A 22,718-nucleotide genomic window follows, 5' to 3' on the forward strand; every position below is an offset into this window, starting at 1 on the left:
AGAAAAAATCATTTGATAGGATATTTTCAGAATTATTATTCTGCATCATGGGTCCTGTGATTGATGAATATACACAGCAGAAATAATTCTGAAAATATTTTTTATCTAGTTTAGGCTTTTTAGTTTCTTTTCTTTTCATTATAAAATGCAATACCTGTTCATTTGAAGAAATTTGGAAAACAAATTCAAAGGGAAAAAAATTATGCTTAGACTTAACATCCAAAGGCAGGTACTGTTATCATTTAGCCTGTTTCCCTCCTATCTTTTGTTTATGAATTTTTGGGGTTTACTTTTAATTTAATTTACATATATTTAAAAACTGGTTATATTATGTTTATATATATATGTTTATATATATGTTTATTTTTATCTAGTGTATATATATATATTTTTTTTTTGAGACAGAGTTTCGCTCTTGTCGCCCAGGCTGGAGTGCAATGGCACAATCTCCACTCACCGCAACCTCCGCCTCCTGGGTTCAAGTGATTCTCCTGCCTCGGCCTCCTGAGTAGCTGGGATTACAGGCATGTGCCACCGCACCTGGCTAATTTTGTATTTTCAGTAGAGATGGGGTTTCTCCATGTTGGTCAGGCTGGTCTCAAACTGCTGACCTCAGGTGATCCACCCGCCTCGGCTTCCCAAAGTGCTGGGATTACAGGCATAAGCCACTGCACCCTGCCAAAACTGGTAATATTTTTAAATGATTAAAAATAAAAACAGCATACAGAGAGACATACAGTGAGCAATCTCACAACCATTCCGATCTCTGTCCACTCTGTTCTTCCCATACCCTGTAAGGAATCACTTGTACTAGTTTTTTTGTGCATCTGTCTTTCCAGAGTTTCTTCACCCAAATACAAATGGAATATACACTTTTATTTTTACCCTTTCTTATGCAAATGGTATTAGAAGTATGGAGTGTTCTGCACCTGGAGAACTTTCCAACAGGACCTCTGTCATGGCTTCTTGCGGCCTGGATGCTAAGTTTTCTAGCTCCCTAGCTGTGATACTTTGGGCAACATCTTTGCCTATCTAGGTCAAACTTCAGCTAATGCTTCTTTTTTCTTCACTTGGTAACAAACTGCCACACCCCAGCCCCAACCACAAGTGTGGAGACATGACTCAAGTTGGTACTGCCAAATAACTGCCCTGGTGACAGTTATCTGTCCCGGGAAGGTCTGTGAAGCAGGTTCACTGTGCACTGCTTACCAATCTGTCTGAGTCCAGAGAGACAGAACATACTCATATACAACAAGTTATGTGAAGTGGATCCATTATTTATAGGTAGGCAGCAAGGGACACAGAAGCCTAGGATTCATTGTGAGTTGGTCTCCCAATGCTAAGAAAGCTCCCTGGGGTGGATGGAGTCTGAACGGTGCATATCTGAATTGCACTGTAGAATACGGACCCTGAAAGCCCACCTACCCGGGTTACATACCACAGGGTCACATGACTCACTGGGCTAAAGTGTTGAAGGACATTCTGTTTCTAGGGGAGGCTGGACCGGAGCCCAAGATGTTCAGCCAGTCCCTCCCTATCTCAGGGTGTTACATTCTCAGTACATTCTCTAGTTATTCATGAGATCTACCAGCAAGAGTGAGCAGAACTCTTGAGTGGGTTGGTCCAAGGCCACTCAGAACATTGTCCTGCAGTCATGTGATTCCAGATGGCCAGGACATTCCTCCTGGTGCTGGTGGGAATTCCTGTCTCTTGCCTCTGAGCTTGCTGTGTTGGCATGAAGTGAACTTGGGGCTTCTCATGGTCATCTTTCCTACCACATGGAGAGGGCCCATCACTAGTAGGAAAGATGTAGCTAACATTCAGAGAGAAGCAGAGAGGAGAGATGCAAAACCCCAGCAACTCATTGGTGTCCTAGATTCAGTCCTGTCTAGTGAACCACTCTTTATCTAAATTATGGGAGTTTGGGCTGCATTTCTGCCACAGCTGGGAGAGTCCTAGTTTGTATCAAGTTCTGTGAAGCCCAAGCCCCATGAGAAAGGAGGGGAACTCACTGAGAGGTGGGAGTTATGAGTATAGGCTCTGGAACCAGACTGGCTGGATCCACATGCTGGCTCCACCACTTAGCATGCGGCCTTGGACAAACCATGTAACAGTTCCATGTCCATTTTTGCACCTGTGGGGTAACATGACATGATTGAATGAGTTGGCATGTCAAATGTGTAGCCAATATAAGGGTCACGGTGAACTGCTTATAAATGCTATTATGTTGTTCATCTGTTCACATTTCACAGATGTCACTGCCATTCTCATCAGCTCCATCTTCATCCCACCGAGTCTCATCTTCCTTCTCACCAGCCTGGTATTTTTACATGTACATTTGAATTGCAACAGTTGGCATCAGGATGGTGGGAAATAGCAGATGAGATTTCTCAATTAGAAGATCGAAAAGTCTAAGGCTGGACAAACAAACAAACAAGCAAAATTTTAAGGATGAACTGAGAATGTACAGCCCTAGCATGCAAGAGGCCATCTTTCCTTCTTCAAGAGTTCTTTCTCATCAGCAAGAACCTCTCATCAAGATGGCCTCCCTAATAACTGAAGAGTTATTGTGGTTGTTTTTAAATCCCTCCATTAGTTTTCTAGGGCTGCCATAACAAATTGAGTGACTTGAGCAACACAGATGTATTTCCTCACAGTTCTTGAGGCTGGAAGTTGGAGATGAAGGTGCTGCCAGGTTGGTTCCTCCTGAGGTCTCTGTGCTTGGCTTGTAGATGGCCATCTTCTTCCTGTGCCTTTACATGGATCTCTCTCTCTGTGTGTCTATGTTCTAATCTCCTTATCTTGTAAGGACACAAGTCATTTTAAGTTAGGGTCCATCTGTATTACCTCATTTTACCTTAATCACCTCTTTACAAGCCTTATCTCCAAATATAATCACATTCTGAGGTCCTGGGGGTTAGGCCTTCAACATAAGGAATTTAGGGGGACGCAATTCAGCCCATAGCACTCGTGAAAGGGGCTTTTCAGTGCTGCTCCAGAATTCTCAGACTTCCCCTTTCCTGCTTGGTAACCCCTCTCCTTGTTCCTGAATCCCAGATGGACACCACACTGCATGGTGTTTTGGTAGAAGCAGCTACAGGGTTTTCATCAGAGTCCTAGGACTCTGGACAACATGAACAGTATGAAAAGTCCTTCTGAATACGGTGGGTGTGGAGATGAAGAGGTGTAGGTGGGGTTATTTTGGGACTGTTTGTCTTTTGTCTGCACATATTAAAGGCTGGCCTAGTTTAAAATGTGGCCTTTCTTATTTTTTTTTTTTAATTGGAGTTTTGAAGTAAGTGGATGATGACAGTGTGTGCATAGGAGCCTGTCTTGGGATAAAAGATGTCAGTGGACAGTCACAGAACTGGGTATGGACAGTCTCAGAATGCTGAATAAAAGGCATAGCAAGATTCTTGGCCTTCTATTTCCTAATGCTCTCAGAATATTTTTAGTTGATTTGTCATCTTTAGCTTAGGGCCATAGGATAGACTTTATGTCATTTAGTTTCATCACCAGGAGAACAAAGATTGTTGATTGTGATAGCAACACATTGGGAATGTCTGATGAGTAGCATCTGTCTGTCCTGGCTGCTGGGATTGCAGTCTGTACATGATGAGTATGTAGGGCTGGCACCATGGGTCTTTGTGTGCTAATTTTCCCTGACATCGTCCTGCTGCGCAGCCTTCCTTTCCCATATCTATGATTTTATTCTCTTTTTATTATATTGTGCATATTTTTAATAAGCTTTCTTCATATCCTTTCATCCATCTATCTATCCATACAGATATATATGAATTATTTGGAGTATATTTTCTTGATTGTTGGAAGCAGTGAAGCTTCAACCTTTTCATGTGAGGTTGGACCCCATTAATATGCCATCCATATTCAACCATGTTGTTGTGGTGTCCTGCTATTTCCCACCCCATGTGTGGTGTCGATCTAGGACTCAAGAACAAGGAGGGGGTTACCAAGCAGGAGAGAAGGCTGAGAAGTCTGGGGCAGCACTGAAAATCCCCTTTCATGGAGTGCTGTGGGTCGATTCATGTCCCCCTAAATTCCTTATGTTGAAAGACTAACCCCCAAGACCTCAGAATGTGGCTGTATTTGGAGATAAGATTTTTAAATGGCAGTCTCTCCTTTTTTTAAAGGCTGAATAATATTCCATTTATGTATACCAAAGTACCTTTACCCATTTGTTGTTGGATGGATACTTAGGAGGACATCATGCTGACACAGAAAGAAAAGTACTATATAATATCATTTACTTATTTACTTGCAAATGTTTTTTTTTTTTTTTTGAGATAGTTCTGGCTCTGTTGCCCAGGCTGGAGTGCAGTGGTGTGATCTCAGGCCACTGCAGCTTCCACCTCCTGTGCTCAAGTGATCCTCCTGCCTCAGCTTCCTGAGTAGGTGGGACTACAGGCATGCGCCACCACACCCAGCTAATTTTTGTATTTTTTGTAGAGATGGGGTTTTGTCATGTTGCCTAGGTTGGTCTCAAACTCCTGAGCTTAAGTGATCCTACTGCCTCAGCCTCCCAAAGTGCTGGGATTACAGGTGTGAGCCATCACTCCTGACAAAAGTCAAATAAGTACAAAGAGAAAGTAGAATGGAGGATAATAGGGGGAGGAAAAGGAGAGAAGTAGGTTAAAGGGTACAAATTTGCAGTGAGGTAGGTCACATTAGTCTAGAAATCTAATGTGTAGCATGAAGCCTATAGTTAATAATACTGTTTTATAGACTGAAAATTTGCAATAGAATTAATAGATGTTCTTACTGCATGTGCACACACACACACACACACACACACACACAGTAACTATGGAACGTGATAAGTATGTAGATTTCACTATAGCTATCACTTCTCTATCTACCCCCCCCCCACATATATATAAACACTATTTTGTACACCTTAAACATACACAATAAAAACAAAGATGTGCCATTCAATTGTGTTTTGCTAACATCTTTCAGATTACAATTAAAAATAAAAAACAGTGCCTTTTTAAAAAGACAGGTGTGTTTTCTTTGGGTTTGAAAACATACTATGTGTAGATAAGGACACATTCACACCTTTGAGTATAGGTATATATGTAATTGCACAAACATAAATATAGTGCACAGTTTTTTATTTAGAATTCTGTCATTTGACGTGATTAGGACATATAGGGTATTCTGATTAGTTTAATATTCTGGTTAATAATGAATTGCTTTTTATGTCATATAAAAACTATCACTTGAAACAAGAATGCAATAAGGCATCTAAATCTAAAATTAGACTGCTCATAGTGGGATCTTTCTTTTAAATTCAAGAAGTACTTCAGTCCCGGGAATGATGGTATAAAACTATGTAAATGGACAAGAGATAAATTAGTTAATCTTGAGCTTTAAGTTAGGGGAATATATACCAGAAATTGCAAATGTGCGTGGTTTGGAGGATGCATTTTATAGGGATGGCATGATGTTTGAAATTTTTTAAATTAGGTGCCAATTTTTAAAAATTGAGATAATTTACATAAAAATCTAGATTTCAGGTTTCTCTTCAGAAATCACTGGGCCAGGACTCCAGAGGCCCTGCAGGTCTCTCTGACCTGCCTGGTCCCCATTGGCATTTGCAATCACAGCTCCTAAAACATGCTGTATTAGTCCGTTCTCCTCACATTGCTATAAAGAACTACCTGAGACTGGGTAATTTATAAAGAAAAGAAGTTTAATGGACTCACAGTTCCACAGGCTGTACAGGAAGAATGGCTGGGGAGGCCTCAGGAAACTTACAGTCATGGCAGAAGGCAAAGAGGAAGGAGGTACACCTTACGCGGCCGGAGCGGGAGGAAGAGAGAGAGGGGTGAGGTGCCACACGCTTTTAAACCACTGGATTTCTTGAGAACTCACTCACTATCATGAGAACAGCAAAAGGGAAATCCACTCCAAAGATCCAATCACCTCTCACCAGGTCCCTCTTCCAACATTGGGGATTACAATTTGACATGAGATTTGGGCAAGGACACAAATCCAAACCATATCACATGCCTTACCAGTTTATTGCAAATTCTTCATCAGCAATGATTAAATTATCATATGAATTCACATTTTGCATCTATTTGTACTTTTTATTTTTCAAAACAGTTTCAAACCCATTAGCTCCATGTTGCAGCCCTGTGGGGTAGGCAGAGCAGTGGTACTACATTCATTTCCCAGAAGGAAAAATTAGGCTTCCTGGACAGGCAATGGCACCCTCTACGTTTAAGGGTCTCTAACTCTTTTCAAGAAGCAGTTTGGAGCTTTGTCACCCATGAATCTATAAAGCCTCTTTTGAGGTTATACAGATTTTTTTCCAAAATAAAAATATAATTACTATTTTTTTCTGGTTATATAAACAATGCATTCTCAAAGTAAAAAGTTTAATGAGTACAGAAATGTATAAAAAGAAAGTAAAAACTACCCAAAGTATCTCCACACAAGTATAATTACTGTTAATTTTGGTGAACTCACTTCAAAACTTCCCTCTAAGCACATATGAAGATGTTCAGTTATGTAAGTGTGCCTAAATATTAATGATGCAGTTTTGTAACCTGCTTTTAAAAAAACTCAGGAATACACAGAGAGCTTTTCATATCAGTACACAGGGATGTATCTAATCATTTTAAAAGTGACATTGCATTTCATTTTAGGTACACACTGAGATATCTTTCACCAGTCCTCCATGGCTAGCCATTTAGGGTGCTTCCATTTTTTCCATTATAAACAAGGCTGTAATGAACTCCTTGAATATGTATCTTTGTCCACTTGCTCAATTAACTCATAATGGTAAACTACTCGTTTGAAACTGTGTTCCTGTGCACATTTAACCATCAACAACTTTGGAGATAATATCTCTCAAAAGATCACGTGAGCTCTTGGATTTGGGGGACAAGTTCTTATTGATGATGTCCTAGTGTCTCCAACTACAAACTGTGTGACTATAGGTGTTAAAAAAAGAATTCCAACAAACCTTTATTGGCCATCTTTTATGTGCACCAAACAATACTATCCTGGAGTTATAAAGGCAAATGAAACACAGTTCTGGCCCTTCTTGAGCTCACCCACTGGTGTAGGAGCATTCTTGCATGTATGTGTGTGCACACATGTGCATGCACACACTGCGCCTCCTGCCCCACATCAGTTAACTATAATACAGCATGGTAAGTGCTGAGCTTCCAGGTGAATGAGTCAGAAGGCAAAATGGATAATGATGCCTGGAAAAGTCAGAGGAGATAACGTTTCTGCTAAGCCTTGAAGGAGGAATAGGATTACACCAAACAGAGACAGAGGAAAGGCATTTCAGATGGAAAGACAACGTGGGAAAACCTGGAAGTTCCAAGGTTTTGGAAGGCAAGTTGGGTATCCTGATGTAGCCAGATCTCAGCAACGAGAAGTGAAAAATCCCCTTGAGCAGTGAGTCTGTAACGTTCCCTTTGCCTCAGCTTCCTCACTTGTGGGTGATTCATTTGCCTATTTCATAGGGTTGGAGGGTTAAAAAATCTAATGGATGTAAGGTGCTTAAAATGGTCTCTTGCACATACTTACTAGGTGCTCCACAAATGTTACTATAATGGTGACTATCTGCTCCCTTCACAATTTCTTCTTAGCCCTCCTTTCAGACTTTGGCTTTCTAAGAGTTCAGTGGCCTTCCTGGGCAGGCTTTGTGTGTCACTCCTGTAGATGAACCATCTGGGCCTCCTCCAGCCATGTTGCTAACCCCCTTGAGAATTCCAGGCTCCGAGGTGGAGGGAGAGAGGGCAGAGGCTCACACTCTTTAGTTTTAACATTCATACTCTGCAAAAGCCTGTTTCTGTGCTGAAGACTCTTAGCTATCAAGCTGGACTTCTAATTTGCAAATGTGGAAAAGCTGTATAATTTCACACATTTTTCCATGAAGTGCTGTAAATTCTAGGCCCAGGCAATAGTGCTGTCTCAGGGTGATGAAATGGAAAAAGCTATTGGTGTGGGACACTTTGTTTTGACACAAGCCACAGCCGTGCCATTTTGGACAAATTCTTCATCTCCCTGGGCCTTAGTTTCTTGATGATGTTGATGATGATAATGATGATGACGATGATGATGATGATGATCCTGATGATGACAGTGATGATGAAGAATATCTACCACAGTGAGAAAGGCACATGCCAGGCTCTAGGTCATTTAATCTTATTTCATCTCACAACAACTCTATGGGATTGGTATTATTATCCCCATTTTTCAGATGAGCAAATGATGCCCCAAAGACTGTAACTCAACTTTTTTGAGATCTTATGACTAGTAAGTATCAAAGTCAAGTTCAAACGTGGGGCTATCTAACCCTGAATATCAGTCATCCTCATTACCCCCTCCCTATGTTTTTTTCTTCTAGGAAAATGAAGAGATTTGGTGGGATGATCTTGAAGGATACTTTAACCTCTAAACTCCATGGTCTATGGAAGGACTTCCTTTCTCTCTTCAAAGGTTGTTGATGTTATTGAATTGATGTTATTGTGAGATCTTTGTCATAAACATGTTGTTCCAATGTACCTGGTGGAGCAGAACAAGTTGGTGTGCACAGAGGGTGGAAAGTTGGTGTCATGGGCGTCTATATTTATTCCACCCCAGAAGAGGAAGGGTGGAGTGGGTAGTGCCTGTCTATGCTTCCTGGTGCCAGGTGGGATTAAATTCATCATTGGATTTGGGAGGTTTTGTCGTTTTTGGTTTCAGCCACACCTTCTGAGCTAGTTGCTTTTTATAGACAAGGGAATCAGGTGTTTTCTGCAGACAGAAAGGCTTCATAAGCACCCTGGGGCCAGCTCAGATGCAGGAAGGACACTGGCTCCAAGTGACCCAGGTTGTGGTTCATCTTGTTGAGCCACCCAGTAAAGAGAGGTCAGCAGCTGCAGCTGTCCCTGGCAAGCTGGAGACAGTCCTCAGCCTGAGCAGAATGGATTGACCAGCTCAGAAGAGAGGGGTTGATTTATAGGAGAGTCTTTAATCCTGGCCTCTGGATTCGCAGACCTGAGTTTGAATCCAAGATCTGCTACACGGCCTAGCAAAGTATTCTGGATGCGTGGATATGGATGTGTATTCTAATGGAAAAAAGGTGTTTCCAGCTCTCGGAGTGTCAATGGGACCAACTACACTTCCCCATTTCTTTTTTAAAAATTTTGTCTATTTTTAAGTAATAATAATAATAATTGTTTTTTTGGCCAGACGTGGTGGCTCATGCCTGTGATTCCAGCACTTGGGAGGCCAAGGTGGGAGAAGTGCTTGAGCCCTGGTTCACGACCAGCCTGGCCAACATGGCAAAACCCTGTCTCTACAGAAAATACAAAAATTAGCTGGGCATGGTGGTGCATGCCTGTAGTTCCTGCTACTTGGAAGGCTGAGGTGGGAGGATCACCTGAGCCTGAGAAGCTGAGGCTGCAGTGAGCCGTGATTGCACCACCCCACCCTGGCCTGGGTTGACAGTGAGACCCTGTATCAAAACATTTTTTTTAGAGACAAGGCCTTGCTGTGTTGCCCAGGCTGATCTTGAACACTTGGGCTTAAGCAGTCCTCCCACCTTAGCCTCCAGAATAGCTGGGGCTACAGGTGTGTGCCACCAAAACTGACTTCTTCATTTCTTGAATTGAGGTGTAACATGCATATATAAAGTATGACTTTTTGTGGTAGAATATACATAACATAATATTTAACCATTTGTAAGTATACAATTTGGTGGCATTAAATACAGTCACGGTGTTGTGTAGTCGCTACCATTATCTATACCCCCAATTTTTCCATCCTCCCCAACAAAAACTCTGTACTCATTATCAGTAACTTCCCCTATGTCCCTATCTCCAGGCCCTGGTAATCTCAAGTCTACTTTCCGTCTCTGTGAATTTTCCTATTCCAGATACCTTGTGTAAGTGTAATCATGCAGTATCTGCCCTTTGGTGTCTGGCATATATCATGTATAATGTTTCCAAGGGCTGGCTGTGTTGCAGCATACATCAAAATTTCATTCCTATTCATGGCTGAATAATATTCCATCGTATGTAGAGACCACATTTTGTTTATTTGTTTAGTTGTTGATGGACACGGGTTGTTTCCACTGTTTGGCTATTGTGAATAATGCTGCTGTGAACACTGGTGTAGGAGTATCTGTTTGAGTTCCTGCTTTCAATTCTTTTGTATATAAACCTAGGAGTTTTGGAATTCCTGGGTAAAATGTACCCATCTAAAGTGTTCAACCTGATACATTTTTTCATATGCTTACACTTGTGGAACCACTACCTAGATCAAGCTATGGGAGATTTCTAGTACTCCAGAAGGCTCCCTTGAGCTCTGCTATGGGCAATCCTTGCCCTCTCCCTGAGGGGACCACAATTCTTCCGTCTTCTCAGCCTCAGGCTCCCTCATGGGCCAGGCTTGGAGACTCATGGAAGGTTAAACAGGTCAATGGACTAAAGGGACACAGACACACACACACACACACACAGACACACAGACACACACACACACACACACACACACTTGATCTCTCTGTAACCAATGTAATCCAGAGAAATGCTTTTACTCCATATTTTCGTTTGGGCTTTTTTGGTTTCTTGTCTTCTGAGATTGTTTTAGAAGACACAGTGATTCTCGACTTCTTAGTTTTTCAAGGAGACTTGCACGTCTAAGAGAGTAAGCTTGCCTGGCTGGATTTTGAATTCCTGGGTCTGAAATTGTAATGCTGATAAGTGAACCACTGAAATGAAGGAGTTTCCCCTTGTAAGAGATGAGAAGGCACGTGGTCACCTCCTGCAGGACATCGGTCAGTCTGCAGCACTCAGGGGTGGAGGCTTCTGGGTGCTGGAGCTGGAGAGAGGAGCGCTCAGGAATCTTTGGCTGAACCTCGCAAGGCCCCTTAAAGGGAGGGGTAGGTTGTGAAGAATACAGAGGAGCAAATCGGGGACCAGGAAGTGTTGGGGCCTGAGGAGGCCCTGGAGGCTGTGACCAACCCCCCGCTGCCACTGTCTCTGCTTCTTGCTGAGTGTCAGCTCTTTCCCTCTCACTACTGTCTGGGGGTCTTCATCCTCTGTTCTGTGTATCTCTTCTCTGATACTTCTGCTCACTCCCAGGTTTGGCTTTCACATGGTTTGGATGCACCCTGAGCCCCCATCACTCTACTCTTCCTCCCAGACCCTTCCAGCTTGGCTCCCACCAATTATTGCCCATCATCTCAGTAAGCCCTGGTTCAGATTCCTAATGCAGGAAATGTGGCTGGCCCAGTTTCTCTTCTCATGCCAAGTCGAGTCAGAGGCAGCTGCTTGGCCTGGAATGGGCTGCTTCTGGTCTGAGCCATTTTCCTGCTCCAGTGCCTTAGGGAGAACATGCTCAGCCCTCTGCCTTTGGGATATAATTCCCACTCCACAGTGGAGGCAGCAGAAGCCAGAGAGGTCAAGTGATGTGCCTATCTGTGTGGACAGATCAGATCAGGTGTTGATGGTGGTGGTTAGAGGTGGGGTGGGATGAGTGGAGTAAATGGGGAATGAGGGGATTTGGGACAAAGTAGAGGGCAGCATTATTCTCATTATGATGAGTTCCATCTTGCCCTATGTTACATGGAGTTCCTCCTGTCCCTGGACCCCCATGGCTCTCAATGAATTCCCCATCACTCCCCAACTCCTAGTGCAGTTATTATACAAAGCTCAAACCTCCTGGAGGTATGTGTACATTCCAGTCCCTCCACATCCTCCCTAACACTCGATATGGTCAGCTTTAAAAAGTTTAGCCATTCTAACAGGTAGTGAGCCCCTCTAATTCCTCACGTTGAAATGATTCAATGTACTTAAATTTGTTTCCCACGTGTGTTTACTCTAACACTTGCTTTTATTTTTAGATGATGATGATTGCCCAAAGTAAGGTGATTATGCATAAAATCAGTAAGACGTTGTGCTAGGAGTCTTTTCCTTGCATATGATGGGAAACTCAACCCCAGTTGGATTAATCATTAAAGGGAATTTGTTGATTTGCTTAAATGAACATCACGGGATCAGGAGCAACTTGATCCAGAAATAATGTAACCTAGATGAAGAAATGCAGTCCCGTTTCCCCTGGCTTGGCTCCAGGTTCATGAAAATTCTCTCCTCATTATCACAAGATGCTTACCTATGGCCCTCAGGGCTATGGTACTTCCAATTAATATACAGCAGGGAAGAGACTAACCCTTTCTTCAATTGTTAAACAAAATCTTGGGTTTTGCTCTACTGGACTAGTTTAGGGAACATAAACCAGCTCTGCACCCACCTCCTATGAACAGGACAGTAGGATTATGCACATTAGCAATTTTTTTTTTTTGAGATGGAGTCTTGCTGTCACCCAAACTGGAGTACGGAGGCGCGATCTTGGCTCACTGCAATCTCTGCCTCCTGGGTTCAAGAGATTCTCGGGCCTCCGCCTCCAGAGTAGCTGGGATTACAGGCACATGCCACCATGCCCAGCTAATTTTTGTAGTTTTAGTAGAGATGGGGTTTCACCATGTTGGCCAGGCTGGTCTCAAACTCCTGACCTCAAGTGATCCACCCGCCTCGGCCTCCTAAAGTGCTGGGAGTACAGGCGTGAGCCACCACACCCAGCCTACACGTTAGCTTTTACCCAACGGCTTTTACCCAACCCACATGCCCTACAGTAGAGCCAGAGGGTGGCACCTGGGGAAGGCATGGGGAGGGGTAGGTGCTGTAAAAGTCCATTGCTGCTACCAAAAGACACAATGCACACTGGGCGGTCCAGGACAATCCATCTCTACTGAGGACATTGAGTGGTGTGGAGCTGGACCAGGTCCCTGTCCTTTTGTCCACTTAGCTTCCTGGATGAAAGGGCACCTTTTGAACGGAAGGTTCAGCTGGAGAAGTCTCTGAATCAGGGAAACGGCTTACCCTGTCTGGCTTGCTGAAATGCTTCTCATTTTCCTGCTCGGGCCCAGACTGGGAAGTCCAGCCAAGCCCAGCGCTGTATCTCCCCCACTGCTTCATTTCTTTCCAATCAGACTCTTTTGTTTCCTGGAGATGCAGTTGCTTTGGCTACCAGGTTGAGGCTTTGGCCTCGCGAGTGTGGATTTACAATCAACCTCCCTTCAGTTGCTTTCACGGAGCTGTGATTTGTCCGTGGCTGTCTGTGAGAGGATTCTAATCCCTGTGGAGCCTGTAACACTCTCCTGACCTCCTGTTACTTCATGGCCTCGTGTGGGCTCCCTGAGGTAGCTCTGCTCCCCGAGCCCTCCCTCCCAGCCCAGCTCCCGCTGCACCCGCTGCCGCACTCGCGCCCTCACCCTCGCTCTTCCGCTCTCTGCTGCCCCGTCTTACTGTAACTCTCAGGAAATCTTATTGCCTCTTGGCTCTGTGCCCTGCTTCTGTTGCTCTTTTCTTTCTTTTTTGTTTCCTCCACCCTCTTTTTTGCTCTGCTTCCTTCTCTTTCCTTTATTCTGGCTTCCGATGAGAGGGAGGGCCGGTACTTTTTCCTGGTTTTGGTTTCAACATTTCACATTATGGATGGGTGTTCCTCTTATTTCGTTTCCATCTTGAAAACTTGGCCATTTGTGTCCCGCTGGATCCAGACACTGGAACACTCAGACATTTCTTGTCCTTTTGTGAGTGGCCAAATGGCTGTGAGACCCAAGTCTCGTGGATGGAACTCTGGATGTGGAGTCAGGACACCCACATTCTACGTTTGATCCCATGGTCCAGTTTCCCTCTCCCTGAAAAGGCAAGTGGTTTCATTGGCTTTTTTTTTTTTTTTTTTTTTTTTTTTTTTTGAGACAGGGTCTGTCTCTGTTGCCCAGGCTGGAGTGCAGTGGCACAATCATGGCTCACTGCAGCCTCCACCTTGCGGGCTCAAGCGATCCTCCTGTCTCAGCCTCCTGAGTAGCTGGGAACATAGGCACAGCTACCACTCTCAGGTAATTTTATTTAAAAATTTCTTTATAGAAACGGATTCTCACTATGTTGCCCAGGCTGATCTTGAACTCCTGGCCTCAAGCAATCCTCCCGCCTCCATCTCCCAAAGTGGTGAGATTATAGGTGTGAGCTGTTGCACCCAGCCTTCACCAAGGTATCTGAGATATCTGTGGAGTGCCCCTGTTGTGCTCACAGCATGTACCAGGCTCTTGGGAAAAGGACACTCAGGTGAATCTAAACAAGCTGTCCTCTCGCCCTTGGGGGCGTTGCAGTTGTAAAGCACTGAGTCAGACACACTGAGCTCTCAGCGCACTTTAGAGCAGCACTTGGGCCTGTGGAACCCAGGGCTGGGCAGCTTCTGATGGATGCTACACACTTCATTTGCAAGCTTGTCTGTTCCTCCCGAGACCAGCCTCGATCATGAGCTTGATATCATTGCTCCATCTACTCAGTGAGGAATGAGAAGGCTCAGAGCCTTGCATTGACTTCTTCAAGGCCATAGGTGGAGATACAGCAGCCAGGCCAGCATTTGAGCCCAGGCGTCCCTGCTCTGCCATTTCATTCCTCTTTTCCAATTGACTGTGAATTCCTCCCATCTGCTCTTTGGCTTCCATATGACCCATCTCTTTTATGTTTGTGGAAAAGGAGGTTGAGGAAGACATGTGTGTTTAAAAAAAAGTAAGAAGGATTGGAGTCTAAAAAAAGCTGGCCTGGACCTGCTGCTGCTGAACGCGGATGTTGTCACAGCCCAAATTCCTTAGGAAAACAGGGATGACTGAGTATTACCAGCATCAAGATTCCATTTTTCTTATGTGGGTGGTGGGACAGGGGGTGTCTTCTCTATAATACACCTTCATGTTCACGGAGGAAATAGTCACTGATTTATATTTACTCTGTGTGAGCCACACAGCACTGAGAGCAAACAAAGATTGGGCTAAGTGATTTCTTTTCTTGAGCTGCCTCCCCCTAGGGTGCAACAGTGGCTATGTTACAAGAAAGGATACAGTCTTTATCCTAAGGAATATAAGTAATAATAATAATAGTAAACACAGTGCATCCTTCATGTGCTTTTGTGTGTATTAACTCATTGTTAGAGCACCCCTGAGACACAGGTTTTGTTACTCTCCGTGTTTTTTAGGTGAGGAATCTGAATCAAGAGAGGTTAGATTTCTCCTTCATGAGCAAACAAACAGTAAGCGGGAATAGGCATTGGAACCCAGGCAGGCTGGCTCCGAAGTCCACCCTCTAAGCACAGCCACACTCTGCTTCTCCCAGTGCCCCCAAATACTCAGAAGACCACGTTCACTCCCATTAAGGGGTCTGATGAGGGCTTTTGGAGAGATATTTAAGCTGGCCTTGAGGGAGAGGAAGGAGGATTTCCCTCTATGGATAGGTTGGGGAAAGTTACTCCAGGCCTCAAGGCTGGCCTGGAACAGTGGGAAGCCCTTCACCTCCCAGTGGTGGGAACGGCAGCTTGACATTTAGTTTCTCCAAATAACCGCACTGTCTCATGTAACTGTGCTGGAGTTAGCAATCATAAATAACCCACACCTCTAAAACATCAGCTTTAGCAAATGTACATGGAATCCCAGAAGCTGATCCTATGACATCTCCAAAGGCATTTTCATCATTGCTTCTACATTTCTTGCCCTTCCATTCCTGGGAAAGACTGTGCTCTTTTCGGGTAAGACAGGGGATGTATGAGGGCTTGGTGAGTTTTCACTCTGCGCTTGATTTGGTACCCTCTGGGGTACTTATATTTATGTTTTAAAGGCCAGAAGGTCTGAGATCTTTCTGCCTCACTTCCTGAGGCTGTGGAGGCCTCTCTTAATCCCTCCTGCGTGCATGTGTGGGTATAACATCTCCTCTGTGCTATGCCGTGTGCTGGGCATATGGATGGGAAGACAGTTCCTATCCACAAAGAGGTTGGAGTCCAGTGGGGAGGGCATCAGATACACAGATTATCCTGGGTCTGTGTTGTACCCATTGGAAGTGTGTACCAGTTGCAGACAGATCAGGGGCCAGGGCTGGCTTCATGTTTCTGGGGGGTCAAGAGGCTTCCAGGGGAGTGAAGTGTGCCCTACTCACCAAGGACACACGGGCAAGGTGGAAGCATGTGTTCCAGGAGTTGCAGCCTCAGCACTGCTGCCAGCAGGCTGTGAGGTGGGTGACAGATGAACCTGAGATGTCACTCATCCTCAAAACCTCAGTGAGGCAAACCCCAGGCGAGGGAAATGCAGGTTCTGACGATCACTCAGGGTTCTCTGGCCCTGGTTTCCCATTCATTGTCCAGATTTTAGACTTCTCCCTTTCCTCTTTCTCCCTGCTGGCCTGCAGCCATTGCAAAAGCTACAGCAGAAGCTCAGCCATGGTGTTCTAAATGCACTGATTTCTTCACGCGTTCAAAACATGTTTAGGAGACTTTGGAGATCCACTAGGAAGGAGGCTCCAGAGGGAAACAAATGCATATTTTGTCTTATTTTTGGTAAAACTAATTACAGAGGATGCACCATTAGAGACACATCCTGTTGTGTTCTAAACAGAGCCAGTGCCCCCAGAGAGCCTCTTCACAACTGCCAATAGCCAGTTTCAATTATATGATAGATTATGATTGAATATAGTCAGCATGCTATACAATAGGTCTCTGGAATGTATTCTTGTTTAACTGAAAGCTTGTACTCCTTGGCCAACACTCCCCATTCCCTGTTTACCCCAAACTCACACCCCCAACCCCTGGCAACCATCATTCTGCTCTTCTATGAGTTCCACTGTCTCAAATTCCACATATAAGTGAGATCATGCAGTACTTGCGTCTCCGTGTCTGGTTTATTTCACTTAGCATCATGTTCTCCAGGTTCATCCGTGGTTGTCGCATATTACGGGACTTCCTTCCTATTTTAAAGCAGAATATGATTCCATTGTGTATATATGTGTGTATATATTGTGTTAGGCTGTTTTTGCATTGCTATAAAGAAATATCTGAGGCTGGGTAATTTATAAAGAAAAGAGGTTTAATTCGCTCATGGTTCTGCAGGCTGTACAAGAAGCATGGCACCAGCAACTGCTCGGCTTCTGGGGAAGCCTCAGGAAGTTTCCAGTCATGGCAGAAGGTGAAGGGAGAGCCAGCATGTCACATGGTGAGAGCAGGAGTGAGAGAGAGGGGTAGTGGGGAGGTGCCACACTCTTTTAAATAACCAGATCTTGTGTGAACTCAGAGCGAGCTCACTTATTATCAGGGAGATGGTGCCAAGCCATTCATGAGGGACCTGCCCCCATGGCCCAATCACCTCCCACCAGCCCCCACCTCCAACATTGTGGATTACAATTCAATATGAAATTTGGAGAAGACATACATCCAAACCATATATCTCTATCTCTATCTCTATCTCTATCTCTATCTCTATCTCTATCTATCTATCTATCTATCTATCTATCTATCTATCTATCTATAGAGAGAGACCGAGTCTCGCTCTGTCACCAGGCTAGAGTGCAGTGGCATGATCTCGACTCACTGCAACCTCTGCCTCCCGGGTTCAAACGATTCTCCTGCCTCAGCCTCCCTAATAGCTGGGACTACTGGTGCACACCACCACACCCAGCTAATTTTTGTATTTTTAGTAGAGATGGGGTTTCACTATGTTGGCCAGGATGGTCTTGGTCTCTTGACCTCGTGATCTGCCCGCCTCGGCCTCCCAAAGTGCTGGAGTGCTGGGATTACAGGCGTGAGCCACCGCACCCAGCCAAACCGTATTTTTATACACACACACACACACGCACATGCATACGCACACCCATATATATGTATAATTTCTTTATCCATTCATCTGTCAATGACACTTAGGTTGTTTCCATATCTTGGCTATTGTAAATAATGCTGCAATGAACATGTAATGAATGTGGGAGTGCGGATATCTCTTCAACAGGTGGATTTCTTTTCCCTTGTATATAGATCCGCAAGTGGGATTGCTAGTTCATGTGGTAGTTCTGTTTTTAATCTTTTGAGGAACCTCCATGCTGTTTCCATAATGGCTGTACCGATTGACATTTCCACCACTAGTATACCAGGGTTCTTTTATCTCCTCTGTATTTTCTAAGGTCAAACACCCTTCATCATTGTGTCGCACATAGAAAGTAACACCATGGCCATCATTTTTCCCCCAGTGACTATGCAGTCTTGTTTCACATGAGGAAAACATATTCCTCCTATTACCAACATGTTAAGCTTGTTCTGTATGAAGTGATAACCCTGGCAGGGGAGTTTGTCTCTTTCTTGGGCTTATTTTCATTATGAAGAAGTCCCCACATTGACTCTGAAGGCTTCCAGTGGTTTATCCTTGAGGCCCACATTTCTGCAAGGCTTATGTCTGCTCTGGCTCCAAATTATACTTCCAGTCCTTCTATATCCTCAACTATGTGTGTCCCTCTCTGTAGCCATCTTCCTGGTCCAGGACACTGTTACCTCTCCCCTGGACTCTTGCACAGCCTTCTAGCTGGCCTTTTGGCTGGGTGATCTTTGTTCCTATGTCTAAGACCCTTCAAAGGCTTCACTGTGCTGAGAATGAAATTCAGGCTTCTTGCCTCCTCCTGTATGGCTGCACTCCTCACCCCTGGCCCTTCCCCACCTTCTCTCCTCCCCACTTGTCTCTCATGCACTCCTTTTAGCCACAGGGCGCCTTTCGGCTCCTCAGACACTTTTCACTTGCCATTCCTCCTCCTGAAACACTCTTCCCCCAGCTTGTTGCAGGCTGACTTGCTTTCCTCTTCTTCCTCCCTCAGCTCAGCCTGAGCTGAAGGTTGAGGTTTTCTTTGGCTACTGTATAGAATGGCCTCCCCCAGTGACTCTCTGACACATCATTTCGTTTAATGATGTCTCAGCTCTCATCAGAGTCTATGTGTGCTTGTTTCTTTATGTGTTTATCTGTTATCTGTCTCCCATACTAGAATGCAAGCTCCTTGCAGGCTCAGCCTTACCCACCCTATTCACCATGGTATGACCTCTTGTCTAGCAAACATGGAATGCACTCAATACACATTGATCAGACTGGTGGGTGGATAATGGGTGATGCAGTAAAGGATTCCTGACAAACACTGATGCCAGTGGAGGGGAAGCTAATGATTCTCTTGGTCAGCCACATCACAGGATACCTGCTGACTCAGATTCCAAGCAGGCAATATGAGAGCAAATATCACAAGCCTGACATTGCAAATATACCCTGGTTGTATAAACCATGTGCAATTTTTCATGCCATTAATTATATAAACAGTAAATGTTTATTGAGTGTTTAGTATGCATTCAGCTTTGGCGGTATAATAAACTACCACAAAATCTCAAGGGTATGCAGATCCCATGTCTGCACATTGGCTGGGGTTTGCCTGTTCTATGCAGGGCTTGGCTGGGTTGGGCTCTGGGCTGCAGGGGGAGCCAGGTCTGCTCTATGTGATCCTTATCCTTCTTAGACTAGCTGGTTCTTTGAGCTGAGGAAGGATCATAAGAGGGCAAGGCCAGTTAGGCAGGTCCATTTCAAACCTTTGCTAACATCTCATTGGCCAAAGCAAGTGACATAATCACATCCAAAGTCAAGGGCAGAAAAGGCTCCTGCATGCTCCCGAGGCCATGGCAAGGGTGTGTGAACCATAACACCACCACCACCACCGCAGAGGAATGGAGAAATGAGACCAATTCCAGTCTTTGTCAAGTATGTCATTTGGCCCTCCAACAACCTTACAGGGGTTATTAACCATATTATATTACTATTCTATGTTATGTATTATACCATACGCTATAACTATACTATATCAGTATCTATTTTGCAATGTGTTATGCTATAGTTATCCTACAAGTGTATATTACATATTATACTATACTACTAATAATATAGTATATATATTATACTATAAAATATTATTTTTGTGTGATCATGCAAGGTCTTAATATTACCTTCATTTTGTAGATAAAGAAAGTAAGAATGAAGAGGTGAGGAGACTTGCCCAAGGTTGCAGTCATGAGCAGAACTGGAGTCTGGGGCCAAGATGTCAGACTCTAGGATTTCATCACAGACTCTTGTGATGCTGCTTCCCATGATTTTGATAAAAGAAGCAAAATGCCTCCAAATTGGGATATAGGAAAAGTTGGCTGCTGGTGTCCTTCCATCTCAAATTCAGATCCTTCACTCTGCCTACTTCCTGGGCATCCTCTGGCAGCCTTTGGTCTGGTCTTTGTGTAAAGGCCTGTTTCCTTTCCATTAAAATTACACAACCAGAGTTTCATGCCCTCTGCGTCTCTAACAGCCTTAAGAATCAATGGCTGCTAGTTATTTTCCCAAGAGAGAATTTGTTTGCATTTTTAAGACCCCCTATCCAAAGGCCTGACCAATGTGGGAATTTGAGACACCAAGCAGGCTCAGGGGGAGGTAGTAGGAGACAATGAAGCTTTTTGGAATCTTTAATCACTTTGAGATGGGAAGTCTATTGAATAGAGAGTCGAGATTTCCTTAGCATTTAGTTCCTGTTAATCTTGGTGGCGGGAGGTTGGGATTGGGGGAGAGAGGGGGAGAGAGAGAGAGAGCAAGAGCCCTCAGGACTGATGCTGTGGGTGAACATACATAGATATGCACTTACATAAAGGCATTCCACACTGAGCAGAGGATCTGCTTCAGTTACGATGGAACGTTTCAACTCCATCATTTGGCATGCTCTGTAACCAGAGGTCTTTCAGCACAAGGCAGGCTGGTGGGAATGGGATCTGATTTGAGGACTTAATGTCATGGCCTGTTCTATGTGTATGTGTACTTGTGTGTTTGTAGAAAATTCAATACTTAATTGTATGCTTCGTCTGCTCACCACTAATTTCTAAAAGAGACATTCCAAAGCCTTGGTTACATTCGCTCATATCTCATAAAAGCTATAACTTGACTGCGGGTGCCCAGAACTAATCCTGTGTGGAGACAGGGGCAGCTGTCACCTGGGAGGGTTGGAGGTTCTGGAAGACCCACTGTCCTGAGAATTACCACCTCCCCAGCATCCATTTCCTTTCTTCCATCCTGAAGGGACTCCAAATTTCCCAGCATGTGGTTTGAGTGACCCACCTCCACCCCCCAGATCTAGAAGTGGATTGGTGGAAGGCCATTAACCTAATTCTTGTTATAGTGAACTGGTTTAGGAGTGGGAATATGGTGTGGGTGGATTCAAAAAGAGGCAGCCCAAGATTGTGGAGAAAGAGAAACCCTTCTCCCTTGAGATATGAATGAGGATGAACCCTGTTAGTTCTCTTGTGACAGTGAGAGGAGCTGCCTTGAGATAGCAGCTGACACTGGGAGGGTCCACAGAGAGATGGAAGCAAATAAATGAATGGGAAGGTCCACAGAGAGATGGAAGCAAATGAATGACTGGGAAGGCCCACAGAGAGATGGAAGTAAATGAATGTTTAGTGAAAATGTTTAACTGGATCAGACCCCACCTGAAGCCTGTTCTACCTCTAAGATCTTTCATTCTCTTTATAGGTTAAGCCTGAGTTTGGTCTTCTGTTACTTGGAACTGAAATAATGTGCATTGACACACCTATCAAGTCAAAGTATTGTCTTTTGCTGATCTGCTCTGGTCCTGGAAACATCCACTGATAGAATCACTAGTCTGGGACAAATTGTGGTACCCAAAGACCTCAGGAAGCACTTAGAAGCATTACTCCTGAAGTCCCATTCATCCCAAAAAGAGTTGCTGGCTGGAGGAGACAATATGTAAACATGTCATAACAAGATGGTGTGGTGAGTGCTATGTTGGCATGTTGGAGGCAAGCATAGCCATGCTCACAGTGAGGAATGACTTAGGAGCTCAACCACAGCCCCATGCTGCCTTCCACCATTTGGATAAAAGAAGGAAAATGCCTTCAAATTGCGATGTAAGCTCTCTGTCCAGAGAATTCTGGGGTGGTTTTACCCAACAGAATTTGTGAGGCATCGACCACCCACCAAGCACTGTTCTAGGTGGTGGAGTCACTGCAGTGAGCAAAACAAAGTTCTTGTCTGCATGGATATTTCATTCCAGTTGGGGAGGGTAACAATAAACACATAAGCAATAAGCAATTGAAGACAGGAGAGAATACAAATGGCATGAATAAAAATAACACTAGTGAGTGATTGAGAGCAGGGCAGAGGGAAAACCTGTCTAGGGAGGTAATGGTGAAGAAGAGACCTGAGGAGGAGCACAACGTGAATCACAGAGCCACGTTGGAGAGGATGCTCCAGGCAGAGCAAATATAAGAACAGAGGCCCCAGAGCTGGGACCACAGGTTTGATATTAGAGGCTGGGGTGGGGAGCAGGGGTAAGGCAGAGTGAGTGAGGGGCAGGGAGCAGATGAGATCAGAGGGTTAGTGGGTGCCATGTCCTGGGGCGAGGTCTTCAAGGCCATGGTGAGGACCTTGGATTTTACTCTGATGAGTAAGGGCCTGTGGAGGGTTTTAAGATATTGCACGATTTAAGGTATGATTTAACCCTTCCCACCCTCCTGCTGCCATATGAGAACAGACTCGTCTGCTCACCACTAATTTCTAAAAGAGACATTCCAAAGCCTTGGTTACATTCGCTCATATCTCATAAAAGCCATAACTTGACTGCGGGTGCCCAGAACTAATCCTGTGTAGAGACAGGGGCAGCTGTCACCTGGGAGGGTTGGAGGTTCTGGAAGACCCACTGTCCTGAGAATTACCACCTCCCCAGCATCCATTTCCTTTCTTCCATCCTGAAGGGACTCCAAATTTCCCAGCATGTGGTTTGAGTGACCCACCTCCACCCCCA

General features: G+C 44.5%; 1 long non-coding RNA gene across 2 annotated transcripts in view; it reads left to right on the forward strand.

The window, feature by feature from the left end:
• Window positions 1–22,205, forward strand: part of LOC129059627 (uncharacterized) — a 54,757-nt gene extending 32,552 nt beyond the window's left edge. For both annotated transcript variants that reach the window (XR_008525641.2, XR_008525640.2), the window contains exons 3-5: window positions 8,393–8,484; window positions 16,963–17,065; window positions 21,428–22,205. This is a non-coding gene — a long non-coding RNA (uncharacterized LOC129059627). The remainder of the gene's footprint in view (window positions 1–8,392; window positions 8,485–16,962; window positions 17,066–21,427) is intronic.
• The last annotated feature ends 513 nt before the right edge of the window (window positions 22,206–22,718 follow it).

The sequence above is a fragment of the Pongo abelii genome, chromosome 4 (assembly GCF_028885655.2).
Source record: "Pongo abelii isolate AG06213 chromosome 4, NHGRI_mPonAbe1-v2.0_pri, whole genome shotgun sequence".
Classification (NCBI taxonomy): Eukaryota; Metazoa; Chordata; class Mammalia; order Primates; family Hominidae; genus Pongo; species Pongo abelii.